Genomic DNA, 12,349 nt, shown 5'->3' on the forward strand with positions numbered 1-12,349 from the left:
AGCGGTGGTCTGCCCGGAACCACATGCACTAGTGGTCGTAGCACATGCACAAAAGCCGACACTCCGCTGCTACGAGGGACACCGCGGACGTCCAGGCTGATGGCGACGGGTGGGGTGGTGGGAGCCTGAGTCAGCGCTGCTTCTGCACACGCCAGAAGGATTTTCTCTCATGTTTGGGGGCTCACGGGGCTCAGCTGGATGGTGCCGCCGGCCCTGCCGGGGTCATGAGCCAGATGGGAGGTGCCGCCTTGGTGGGGTGTCCCGATGAAGGCCCACGTGGAGCGCCTGGATCAGGAAGCCCGGCACCGGAGTGGGGGTGCTGCCCGCACCGAGTGAGGCCCCGGCCGGCTCGGACGCGTGTACTCGGGAGCCCAGAAGCTGGGGGTCGCGGGCTGCCGTGAAGGACCGCGGCAAGCTCGCGGGCATGGACTGTGTGGGTGTTGACTGACTTCGAAATCGAATGGAGAACTTGAAAAAGTGTTCACGAAAAAACATGGTCACTGTCAGTAGCATATTTCTAATTAAAATGATTATTCCCCAATGGGAACTCAGTGAGGAAAATCGGCCTCGTCCTGCAGATTGCAAACACCGGCTGCCCCTGCTGTCCCGCACGCCGCCGCGTGCGGTCCCTCAGTTGGGCTGAGGCGGCAGAGTCTGCACCACAGCTGCAGGTGTCGTTTTGTTTGGTTCTTTTTTTTTTTTTTTTTTTTTTTTTAAGATTTTATTTATTTATTTGACAGAGATCACAAGTAGGCAGAGAGGAAGGGAAGCAGGCTCCCCGCTGAGCAGAGAGCCCAATGTGGGGCTCAATCCCAGGACTCTGAGATCATGACCTGAGCCAAAGGCAGTGGCTTAACCCACTGAGCCACCCAGGCACCCCATTTTGTTTGGTTCTTAATTGGCCACTTGAATTTCTTCTTTAAAGAACTTTATTACTGAAGCGTAGCTAACGTGTCCTGTGTTAGCTTTAGGCCCACGCCGAGTGCAGGGACTGTTCCAGACGTGATGCCGCATCTGCCACCAGAGCACATCCCTACAGTGGGGTTGACTGTTCCCTGGGCTGTACTGTTCATCCCGGGACGCTCGTATTTTGTTAGGGTCTTAGTCCCCTCCCCCTATTTTGTCTGTCCCCACTGGCACCGCCCCGCCCACCTCAGGCCGGCACTGCCCCGCCCACCTCAGGCCGGCTCCGGGCCCTTTTCCGTCAATGCGGGTCTGTGCTCGTGGCTCCTGTGTTTCAGGCTGCACACGTGAGTGGGGTCCTGCGGTACTTGTCTTTCTCTGCCTTACTTAACTCAGCATAACGCCCTCCAGCTCCGTCTACATCACAAATGGCAAGATTCATTGTTTTTTACGGCGGAGTAGTAGTACGTGTGTGGGGCCCCCGCGGCCTCTCTGTCCGGTCGCCTGTCCGTGGGCCTCTGGGCTCTGCAGAGTTTGGCTGTTGTGGACGTCGCTGCTGCAAACCCCAGGGGCATGTGTCTTTTTTAAAAATTAGTGTTCTCATTTTGGGGGTAAATACCTGGTAGTGCAATTGCTGGATAGGGCAGCTCTATTTCCTCCCTCCAGAGGACCCTCCAGCCTGCGCTCCAGGTCTGCCCCAGCTCGCATGCCCACCAGTGGTGCACGAGGCTGCCCTTTCTCCGCACCTCAACGCGCCGGTCGGCCCTCGTCTTCCCACCGAAGCCACCCTGACAGCGGCTCGTGGGTTTGGTGGGCGTTTCCCTAGGAGCGACGTGGAGCATCTTCATGGGTCTGCTGGCCATCTGGAGTCTCCTTTAGAGAAGGGTCTCTTCAGGTCCTATGCCTGTTTTTTAAAGAGATGACGGTTTTGGTGTTGAGTTGTCACGCTCTGCGTAGTTCGGATGTTAACTCCTGGTGCATCACTGGCAAGTACCTTCTGCGTGTAGGTCACCTGATCATTTTGTTAGGGGCTCCCTTCGCTGTGCAAAAGCTTGGTGCTCTGGTGTGGTCCCAGGAGTTGGTTTTGCACTTTCTTCTCTTACCTGAGGAGACCTGTTTATGAATACGTCGCTAAGGCCAGTGCCTGAGAGGTTGCTGCCTGTGTTCTCTTCTAGGACTTCGGTGGTTTCCGGCCTCACACGTAGGTCTTTAATCCATTTTGAATCTATTTCTGTGTAAGAAGCCCAGTTTCGTGGCCGTGCACGTGGCTGTCCAGTTTCCCCAGCCCCATGTGTCGAAGAGACGGTCTTTTCTCTGTTGCATGTTCTCTCCTGCTTTGTTGGGGATTACCGGACCATGTAACCGTGGGTTTGTGTCTGGGCTGTCCGTTCTGTCCCGTGGATCTGAGTGTCGACCTCTGTGCTGGGACCACGCCCTTCTGATCTCTAGCGGGTCTTGACATCTGGGCCTGCGATTTGTCCCGCTTTGTTCTTTCTCGAGGGGGCTTTGGCTATTTTGAGGTCTTCAGTGGTTCCGTACAAGTTTTCGGATTGTTGATTCTAGTTTTTTAAAAAATAATAATAATAAATAAAACATCAGGTGCTAGTTTTCTGAAGGTTAATTACAAAGTGGAATATGAAACCCTACATTTTTTTTTACTCCGTTAAAATCCTTTAGTCTCTGAAAGGATCCACACTCACGCGTAGTCAGCATATTTTCCAGATGTTAAGCATCTCTTCGTAGCACGTGGAAGGTTGGCACCAGCGTTTCTGGGGACACGATGAAGCCAGGCCTCTCTGAATAGCTCAGGCAGGGATGTTTGGGCCCCTGAGGGTTCACAGAGGGCATCCGTGTGCCGCCGGGTGTCCTAGCCACCTTCAAGCCTCCTCAGCAGATGCTGAACAGGACAGAGATGAGCCTTCCAAGACCTCCTGCCCAACCTGCAGATTTGTGAGCAAAGAAAAGGCTCCAGATACTTCAGGTGACTCGTTTGGCTGCCGGGTGCTGCAGCACAGGGCTGGGTAACCGACTGTCCCATCTGCCGGCCCCTCCTGGACTTGCTTGGTAGCACCGGGTCCTTCCCCCGTCCCAGCGGGACCCCAGTTGTCCTTGCTGGAATAGAGGTGCGTTGTGGGTCCCTGGGGACGGGTCTGCCTTCCTTGCTGTCCTCTGGCCAGCACGGTCATCTACAGACTCAGCAACATCGATCTGCTGTCATAGCGGCCTGCACCACCATGCCGCCCTCACCCCCATTGTTCCGGGTGTGTGGGATGTGCTGCCAGAATGGGCTCTGCATGAGAGGACTGCACGGCGGATGGCGGCAGCCTCTTGAGGGTGCGCGCTGGGACCTTGGCAGAGGCGTGGCTGCTCCCACACGCTGTGCAGAACGTTTGCCCCCAGTTCTGCGGCTTCAGACTCCGCTGGTCCGGAGGGCATGTCCTGCATGGGAGCCGGGGCTCTGGGGAGCAGAGGTAGCAGAGCTGGACGCTGGCGGGCAGCCCTTGAGGGAGGCACTGTCTCTGAGCCAGCGAGGGCCTCCTCATGCATTTTTTCCTTTTTTTTTTTTTTTTTAAGATTGTATTTATTTGACACAGAGAGAGAGATCACAGGTAGGCAGTAGGGCAGGCAGAGAGAGAAGGGGAAGCAGGCTCCCCGCTGAGCAGAGAGCCTGATGGGCTTGATCCCAGGACCCTGAGATCATGACCTGAGCTGAAGGCAGCGGCTTAACCCACTGAGCCACCCAGGCGCCCCAAAAGCTTCCTCAAGCTCTGAAGCTCATCTACTGCAGCAACCTTTGGGTTTTCTTAGATCTGTTGATGTTGGGGGTTGGGGGAGCAGCAGGAGCAGAGAGGACAACATCTCAGGCAGACGCTCTCCTGAGCGCAGAGCCCAGTGCGGGGCTCCCTCCTGCAGCCCTGAGATCAGGACCTGAGCTGAAACCAAGAGTCGGACCCTGAGCCCCTGGGCCCCATCTGAGAAACGACCTTGCTTATCCGGATGATCATTTATTTCGGAGCGTGTCACATGCCCGCTGTGTGCCAGGCTGTGGCCCTGCCTCAGGAAACCAGAGAGGACCGAGGCGGGGGTGGGGAGAGGGACCTCCCTGAAAGACACGCCCACCCCAGTCTCCATTCCCCAGTGAGGGAATGAAGCTCCGAGCCCGAGGAGACTCGTGTTCCTCAGGAGGTCAGGGTGGGCTTCCCTGTGGAGGTGGTGCTGGGGCTGAGATCTGGCGCGTGAAGAAGGGCTAACCAGCCAGTGAACAGCCTGCGCACAGGCTCCGGAGTGGGAGGGGGTGGGGTGCCAGGAGGACGGAAATGCCATGGGTGCAGTGGCGCCAAAGGGACAGCGCTGGGGGTGCGGGACCTGGTGTTCTCTTCAGTCCGGGAGCATCTGGGACAACTCCAGGGGCTCAGGTGAGCTGAGGCGGCAGGGCTGGTGGGACTGAGCCGCTGTGGGAGGCAGGTGAGGCGGCAGCTGTGCCTCCGGGAGCAGGTTGGGGCGTTTGGTGGTTGTGGCTCGGGTTGTCACAGACTCAGTTTGGAGGTAGGGTGTGGGGCCAGGGGAGGGGAGGCGGGGAGGGGAGAGGCAAGGTGACCCGGTGCAGAGCTGGGGCTGGGAGGGCGGCTGCCTGGTCTTGGCTGACCCCATGGCGCCCTCTCCTGGAAAGGGTCTCAGGTACGTCCCTGACTGGAGCCTCACACCAGTTGTGGTGGAGCCTGGAGAGGAAGTGGGGACACCCGGGGCTGCGTTTGGCTCCCCAGCCCCTGCCCGGGCGGGCTGCACAACGGGTGGTGCGGTGCGGGGCGTGCTCGGGAGGGGCTGCAGGTGGAGGGACCTCCTGGGGATCCCTGGGCGGTGAAGCTGTGCCACCCTTCCTGGGCAGTCGCTTTGCCCACTCTGAACCTTAGTCTCTTCGTCTGGGGAAGGGGGAGCTGCTGCTGATGCCTCCACTTACCGCGTGTCCCGCTGTGGACAGGTGAGTCATGAATGTGATCAAGGACAGCAGCATCCCCATCCCACGGTGGGGGAGAGACTGAGCCCTGGAAGGTTCTGTCCTGCGGGAGTTGGCTCGGGGAAGGCAGGGGCCGGCTCCACAGGTGCCCCACTGGGGGGGGGGGCAGGAGTCGCCACCATCCCAAAGACACCTGCAGGGTCCCAGGTCTAGTGTCCAGCCCCCGTGGGCTCCCCCGCCCACTCTCAGGGGTCATGAGAGCTGGGGGTTACCGTTACCCAAGGGGGCTGGTGACGTATGGGAGGCCAGGACCCGAATGGCTCCCATCCCGCAGGAGCGGCCGGGCGCACGTGGGTGATTGTGCTGGCGTGGTTTACAACAAATCCTTCCCAGGTGTTGGCGGGGCCAGCCTCCTCTGTGCCCCCGGTTCTTCCTCTCAAGAGGCAGCGAAGCAACTGGCCACCTGCTCCACGCTCAAGCCTCCCGACTCACCCCGCGAGACCCAGGCCACCGCCTTCTGAGTTGTCTGCTCGTGCAGCCTGCAGGAAGGCCGCGGCAGGGAGGCTGTGTGTCCACCCAGAGGCTTGTGGGCCTCTCCCGGGCCACCAGCGACTCTGGAGGTGCATCAGTCACGTGACCCAGACGGCTGCGAGTTCTTCCTCACTCCCACGGACAGTGGGGTGCAGGTCCTTCCAGAACTCTCCTTGGGAATGGTGTGGGGCCACAGCCCTCATGTGTATCAGGCAAGCAAATTGACTGGTGCTGCTAGCGTTGAGAAGCCACTCGGGGGTCCCAGCAGCCTCCCGAGGAGAGTCTGGTCGGGGGAATCCTTGAAAACAAAACCAGAGTCCAACCATCTTGGTAAGTAAAGCCTGTCTCTATCATGACACTTCGGATGTTGAGAATAATTAGGAAAATAGGATTCGAGGGGCATCTGGGTGACACAGTTGGTTGTGTGTGTGACAGTTGGTCTTAGGGCTCTGAGTTTGAGCCCCATGTTGGGTGTAGGGATTACATAAAAAATAAGAAATCTTAAAGAAAGGAGTCGACCAGACTTCCAGCTCTATTACAAAGCTGTCCTCATCAACACAGTACAGTATTGGCACAAAAACAGACACACAGATCAGTGGAAGAGAATAGAGAGCCCAGAAATGGACCCTTAATTCTATGGTCAACCAGTCTTTGACAAAGCAGGAAAGCATGTCCAATGGAAAAAGACAGTCTCTTCAACAAATGGCATTGGGAAAGTTGGATGGTCACATGCAGAAAAATGACACTGGACCATTTCCCTACACCACACACGAAAATAGACTCAAAATGGATGTTAGATCTCAACGTGAGAAAGGAATCCATCAAAATCCTTGAGGAGAACACAGGCGGCAACCTCTTCGACCTCAGCAGCAGCAACTTCTTCCTAGGAACATCGCCAAAGGCAAGGGAAGCAAGGGCACAAATGAACTGTTGGGATTTCATCAAGATCAAAAGCTTTTGCACCGCAAAGGAAACAGTTAACAAAACCAAAAGACAACTGACAGAATGGGAGAAGATATTGGCAAAGGACATATCAGATAAAGGGCTAGTGTCCAAAATCTATAAAGAACTTAGCAAATTCAACACCCAAAGAACAAATAATCCAATCAAGAAATGGGCAGAGGACATGAACAGACATTTCTGCAAAGAAGACATCCAGATGGCCAACAGACACATGAAAAAGTGCTCCACCTCACTCGGCATCAGGGAAATACAAATCAAAACCACAATGCGATATCACCTCACACCAGTCAGAATGGATAAAGTCAACAAGTCAGGAAATGACAGATGCTGGCGAGGATGCGGAGAAAGGGGAACCCTCCTACACTGTTGGTGGGAATGCAAGCTGGTGCAGCCACTCTGGAAGACAGCATGGAGGTTCCTCAAAAAGCTAACAATAGAGCTACCCTATGACCCAACAATCGCAGTACTGGGTATTTACCCTAAAGATACAAACGTAGTGATCCGAAGGGGCACGTGCACCCGGATGTTTACAGCAGCAACGTCCACAACAGCCAGACTGTGGAAAGAACCTAGATGTCCATCCACAGATGAATGGATAAAGATGTGGTCTGCATACACAATGGAACACTATGCAGCCATCAGAAGAAATGAAATCTTGCCACTTGTGACGACGTGGGTGGAACGAGAGGATGTCATGCTGAGTGATGTAAGTCAATCACTCTATCCCAACTATCATGTGATCTCCCCGACATGAGGAATTTGAGAAACAAGACTGGGTCATAGGGGAAGGCGGGGAAATGAAACAAGATGAAACCAGAGAGAGACAAAGCTTAAGAGACCGTTAATCTCAGGAAACAGGGTTGCCAGCGTGGAGGGGGCTGGTAGGGAGGGACGGGGTGTCTGGATGGTGGAAATTGGGGGAGGGTGTGTGTTATGGTGAGTGCTGGGTGTTGTGTAAGACTGACAATACACAGACCTGTGCCCCTGAAACAAATAATAAATACATCTTGTGTTAATTAAAAAATAATAAAAAAGGAATTGAAAATGGGAAATGAGAAACGAGAGACGGAGCGGATCCTGGTTTCGGACGTAGAGGCGCTGAGCTCGGCAGGGCAGCCCCCAGCAGGGCGGGCGGCCTCACCTCTGTGGGGGTGCGTGGGGGGGGAAGAGTGGCGGCCGTGGGGCCTGGGGGAGGGGTGTGGACGGGCCATGGGGCCTGTGTCTGTGCGGGACCGGCCTGCACTCCCTCTCGTGGGTGACTGCTCCAGCCTTCAGCACGAGCGAGGAGCACTGCCCCCCGGTGACCCCTCGTGACCACCCTGCCCCGCCGTCCAGGAGCTCTACAGGTTCTCAAAGTCAGACGCGACACTGATCTGCTGTGACCTCGGATCTCTCCAGAGTCCAGGGCTGGGCCCATTTGGGGGGCACCTACTCCAGTGGAGGCTGGCACCCCAAACGCCCTGAAATGATGCCCCCCTCGCTCCCAAGTCCTTGGGGCTTCGCTCAGCCCCTTCTGGTGGGGGACCTGCCCCAGGAGCCCTTCTGTTCTGAGCGGGGACAGCTGCCAGGGCCGCCTCCCTTCCTCTCTGAGTGCGCCCTTCTTTCTGCCACGAGCCTGCTTCAAGACCACCCAGACCAGCCCGCTGGCTGTCCCTGACCCCGTCCTCTGGTCCCCCAGGAGGGCGCCGCCAGGCAGACTGTGTCCCCCGCTCCCAGCACAGCTGCCAGCTTCCCTGCGCAGGCGTGTGGGAGGCCGTGCAGGGTTCCCAGAATCTTGTGTGTCTGCACACTCGACGGAGCCAGCATTAGACTACTTCCTTGGAAATCCTTGAGTCACCTACCAAGGACCATGGGGAGAAAACAATGATTTCTTCAATATCACCCTCCAGAAACAGCCCTGGAGCAGCCAGGGTTTTGGAGTCACAGGAGGAGGCCGGGCACCTCCCAGGGACGCGGCCGGACTGTGGGAGGTTTGAGGAATTCCTGCGAAGGACCGTAGACCCTGGAAAGGCAGTAGAACCCCAGGGCCGGGAGCGGCATGGCTGGGCTCCTCACCTACTGATTTGTGACGGGGGACGTTGCTGAACCAGCCTGTTCCTCAGTTTCCCCATCTAAAGACGGGTCCTGACAGAGGCCTGCTCACGGGGTCCGGCAGTGACCCTGGCAGCTGAGTGCGTCAGGGCGCAGGGCTGAGGGAAGCCGCTGCGTTCTGGAAGGGAGGGCCCGCATCGGCCTCGTCCCGAGCCACGCGCTGGCTGGTCTGGGGCCCTCGGACAAGGGCGACAGGGGAGGGAGTCCTGGTCCTCCCCCCGCCTTTCCCACTGCGCCTGGCCCCGGGTTAGGGGGCCCCGGGATTCCCGACAGCGGCGGACCCTCTCCCTCCCTGTCCCCCATGGTGGCCATCCCCCGGTGCCATCACATTGTTGGTGTCGGGTCGTGCTCTACCTGCGAGGTGCGGGCGACGGCGACCCCCCGGGCGGTGGCTTGTGGGTCACACGTGTGGCAGAGCGTGTATGGGTCCACCTCTGCTTCTGTCTGCCCGAGGTGGTCAAGGACACAGCTGAGCTGGGGTCGGAGCCCGCCTACCCCAAGACCCACGCCGCGGCCTGCCGTCCTGTGTTCAGGGGACAGCCCATCCGAGCAGGCCCCGTGCACCAGCCCCAACGCAGGCCGCTCCCGGCTACAGGTGGGGGTGTGAGCTCCATCTCTGGGCCTCCCCCTGCACCTTCCCCAGGCCCAGACCACGCATGCAGGGGCCACCAGGAGTCAGGCTGGTGGCCTCACGGGCGCGTGAACGTGGTGAGTGCGTCAGGACACTTAGCAAGCGTGGGGACTCACCCCGGCGGCCGCCGGCCACCCACCCAGCAAGCCGGACCTGCCTGTCTTTCTGGGAATGTCGTCACTTTGGCTGAAAATCGCCAGTCTCGGGAACGTCACGGTGCGGGCCGACTGGGACAATCGGTCAGCTGACACGGAAAGCAGGCAGGGCCCCCTCGAGGTAGGGCCCCTCAGTGCCTCCAAGTGAGAACCGACAACCCAGAAGGAAGCTGCTTTGATTTGTGTACGCATGTCCGTCCGTGTCTCTCTCTCTCTCTCTCACACACACACACACACACATCTGGGGAGGGGAAGGGAGAGGGGCTCCACACTTTCAGGACTGGGGCCGCCCAGAGGCTTCATCTCGGCCCCCAGAAGGGCGGCTTCTGTGCGTGGACACCGCTGTCCGGAGGCAGGGGACTTGGAGGAGGCAGATGCCCGCCCCCGCCCCCTGTGCCCCTCCACTCTCCCTGCACCACCCCTGCCCTCAGCCCCGGGAGCCGGCGTCCACGTGCTCGAGGTTGCTTTGCAGGTGGCACCCACTTGTTCTGAAGGGGAAGTTCCTCTGGTGACGAGCGCGGCGCTTCCCACGGACACTGGGCGGACGCACTCACGCCGCTTCCTCTCCCGGGACCATAGCTGGTGCCCTGGGCCACAGCCTCGGGTTCCCCTCTGCAGACTGGGCCACCCTGCCCACCGGAAGTCAGCGGGGGTCGTGTCATGGGAGCCCCTGCCCTGGGCTTTCCACACACTCCTCCCGTGGAGGGGAGTGTCCTCTCTGTCCTCCGTGGAGACCCCCTCATCCCTCCTCCCTCGGCTTGAATGTCTTCCCATCTGCAGAGCCCCCGGGGTCCTGGCGGCAGAGCCGGCGCCCGTCTGTCTCGGGGGTGTCCTGGGCAAACCCTCCAACACTCCTCCCGGACTGTGGTTTTCGATACCGTTCACCTACCGTGAACCCCCTTCTCCCGCACACAGTGCACATGAACTTCAGCAGAGGCACAGACCGTCACCACGGTCTGATTCCAGAACATTCTCAGACCCCCCAAAGAGAGCCCAGACCCAGAAGCAGTCCCTCCCCGACCCTGCCTACCCCCGGCCCCGGCAGCTATCAGTCTTCCGTTTCTGCGGCTTTGCCTGTTTAGAACATTTCACACAGATGGAAGTAGACAGTACGTGGTCTTTCATGCATGGGTCCTTTGGCCGAGGGCAGTGTTTCCAGAATTCACCCGGCGGCGGTCGGTGTCAGTGGTCATTGCTCTGAATCACAGCCATCGCACGCACAGACCTCAGCGGTGCATCTGCTTCAGGAGACAGGCACGTGCTTGTTTCCACGTCTCGGCAGCTATGAGCAGAGCCGCTCTGAGGACGCGTCTACACACTCTAGGTGGACGTGCTCTCCGTTGTCAGAGCGGGATTGCTGGGTCACATGGTGAGACTGTTCTTACCTTTTTTTTTTTTTTTTTAATTTTTAAAAAGATTTTATCTATTCATTTGACCGACAGAGATCACAAGTAGGCAGAGAGGCAGGCAGAGAGAGAGAGGAGGAAGCAGGCTTCCCGCTGAGCAGAGAGCCCGATGCCGGGCTCGATCCCAGGACCCTGAGATCATGACCTGAGCCGAAGGCAGAGGCTTTAACCCACGGAGCCCCCCAGGCGCCCCTAAAAGTTAATATTAGAAAAGAGTGGATGATGATTTAGGTCCGGTCACTGCTCCGATAGCCGCCCAGCTTCCCAGCCCCCTTCACTGAGTACTGAAGCCCAGTTCGCCACCTGCGCACCCCGAGTTCTCATTCTGTGGCTCGGGGACACGGAGCTGCTGGTTCCTAGCTGGGGGCACCGTGCAGGGCAGACACCCGTCCCGTCGCTCGTTCATCGAGTTTTCTTAACCATCTTGGCCTTGCTCTCTCAGACAAATAGAAAAGTATCAAACTATTGCACTGACATTTGTTTGGAAAAGCCCCGACGAGACCCGGCAGCTCTGTATGGGCCTCCCCCGCGCGAAGGTGGCGTCCGCTCGCTGGATTCAAGCTCTGCCTTCGCTCCAAACAGTCCCGTCGTTCCCTCGTACGCACACTTGCATCGGTTTTCTGGTGGGGACTCCTGGCCACTGGCTTTGTTGCCATCACGGGACGTGTTTTTTTCTGGGTTTTGTTGACTTCCTGTGTTTTCTGTGTCTGGTCACCAGCGCCTTCTGGACTTCATCAGACACTCCTGGGGGTCTCTAAGCCACGGAGTCACACCGTCCGCAGACGCCGGGCGGGTTTACCCCCATGCTGCCGCAGCTGGACCTTGCAGGTTGGTGTCAAGCAACCGCACGGGTCCCGGGCCTGTGGGTCACGCGTCAGCCTTCAGTGCCGCTAACTGAGGGTCTAGGCGTCTACGTGTCAAGGAACATGCCTGTGTTTCACAACTCTTTGTCTGTGTTGCCGTGTCGAATGTGACTGGAATTTTCCAACAGATTAAAACCATGCAGTTATTTTCTAAGTGAACCTTATCACAAAAACTTTTTTTTTTTTTAAAGATTTTATTTATTTATTTGTCATAGAGAGAGAAGCAAGAGTGAGCACAAGCAGACAGAGTGGCAGGCAGAGGCAGAGGGAGAGGGAGAAGCAGGCTCCGCGCCAAGCAAGGGGCCCGATGTGGGACTCGATCCCAGGACGCTGGGATCATGACCCGAGCTGAAGGCAGCCGCTTAACCAACTGAGCCACCCAGATGTCCCCACAAAAACTTTTTTTTTTCTTTTCCAAATGTTGCTAAGCCTTTAGTTGTCCAGGAGGCCCGAGTGACACGAGAGCCTTCCCCTGAAGGGAACTGTGAAGTTTAGGACAAAGCAGAGCCCCAGTTTGGCCCGTGGACCCCGCTCCTGGAGCCCAGATGCCACGGGGCCGCCTTCAGCATGGACGCCCAGAGCTCCCAGGAGGGAAGGGGTGGCGGGAGCGGGGGGGGGGGGGGCATCGGGCACGTTCAGGGGAGGGTTGGTGAGGACGGGGTGGGCAGTCCTGGGCGGAGGGCCCGTGTGTGGGGATGGAGGCCACACGGGCAAGTCCAAGCTTCCAGGCTGACGTCTGGGTCTGGATCCTGACTGTCGAGCCTGGCACGTCTCCCCCCCACCCCCCGGGGCGCAACCCGCCAAGCTGTCGGCGCCCGCCTGCTCCTCCTCCCGGGTGTCTCTGGCGGACA

Source organism: Mustela lutreola, chromosome 7, assembly GCF_030435805.1.
Source record: "Mustela lutreola isolate mMusLut2 chromosome 7, mMusLut2.pri, whole genome shotgun sequence".
Taxonomy (NCBI): domain Eukaryota; kingdom Metazoa; phylum Chordata; class Mammalia; order Carnivora; family Mustelidae; genus Mustela; species Mustela lutreola.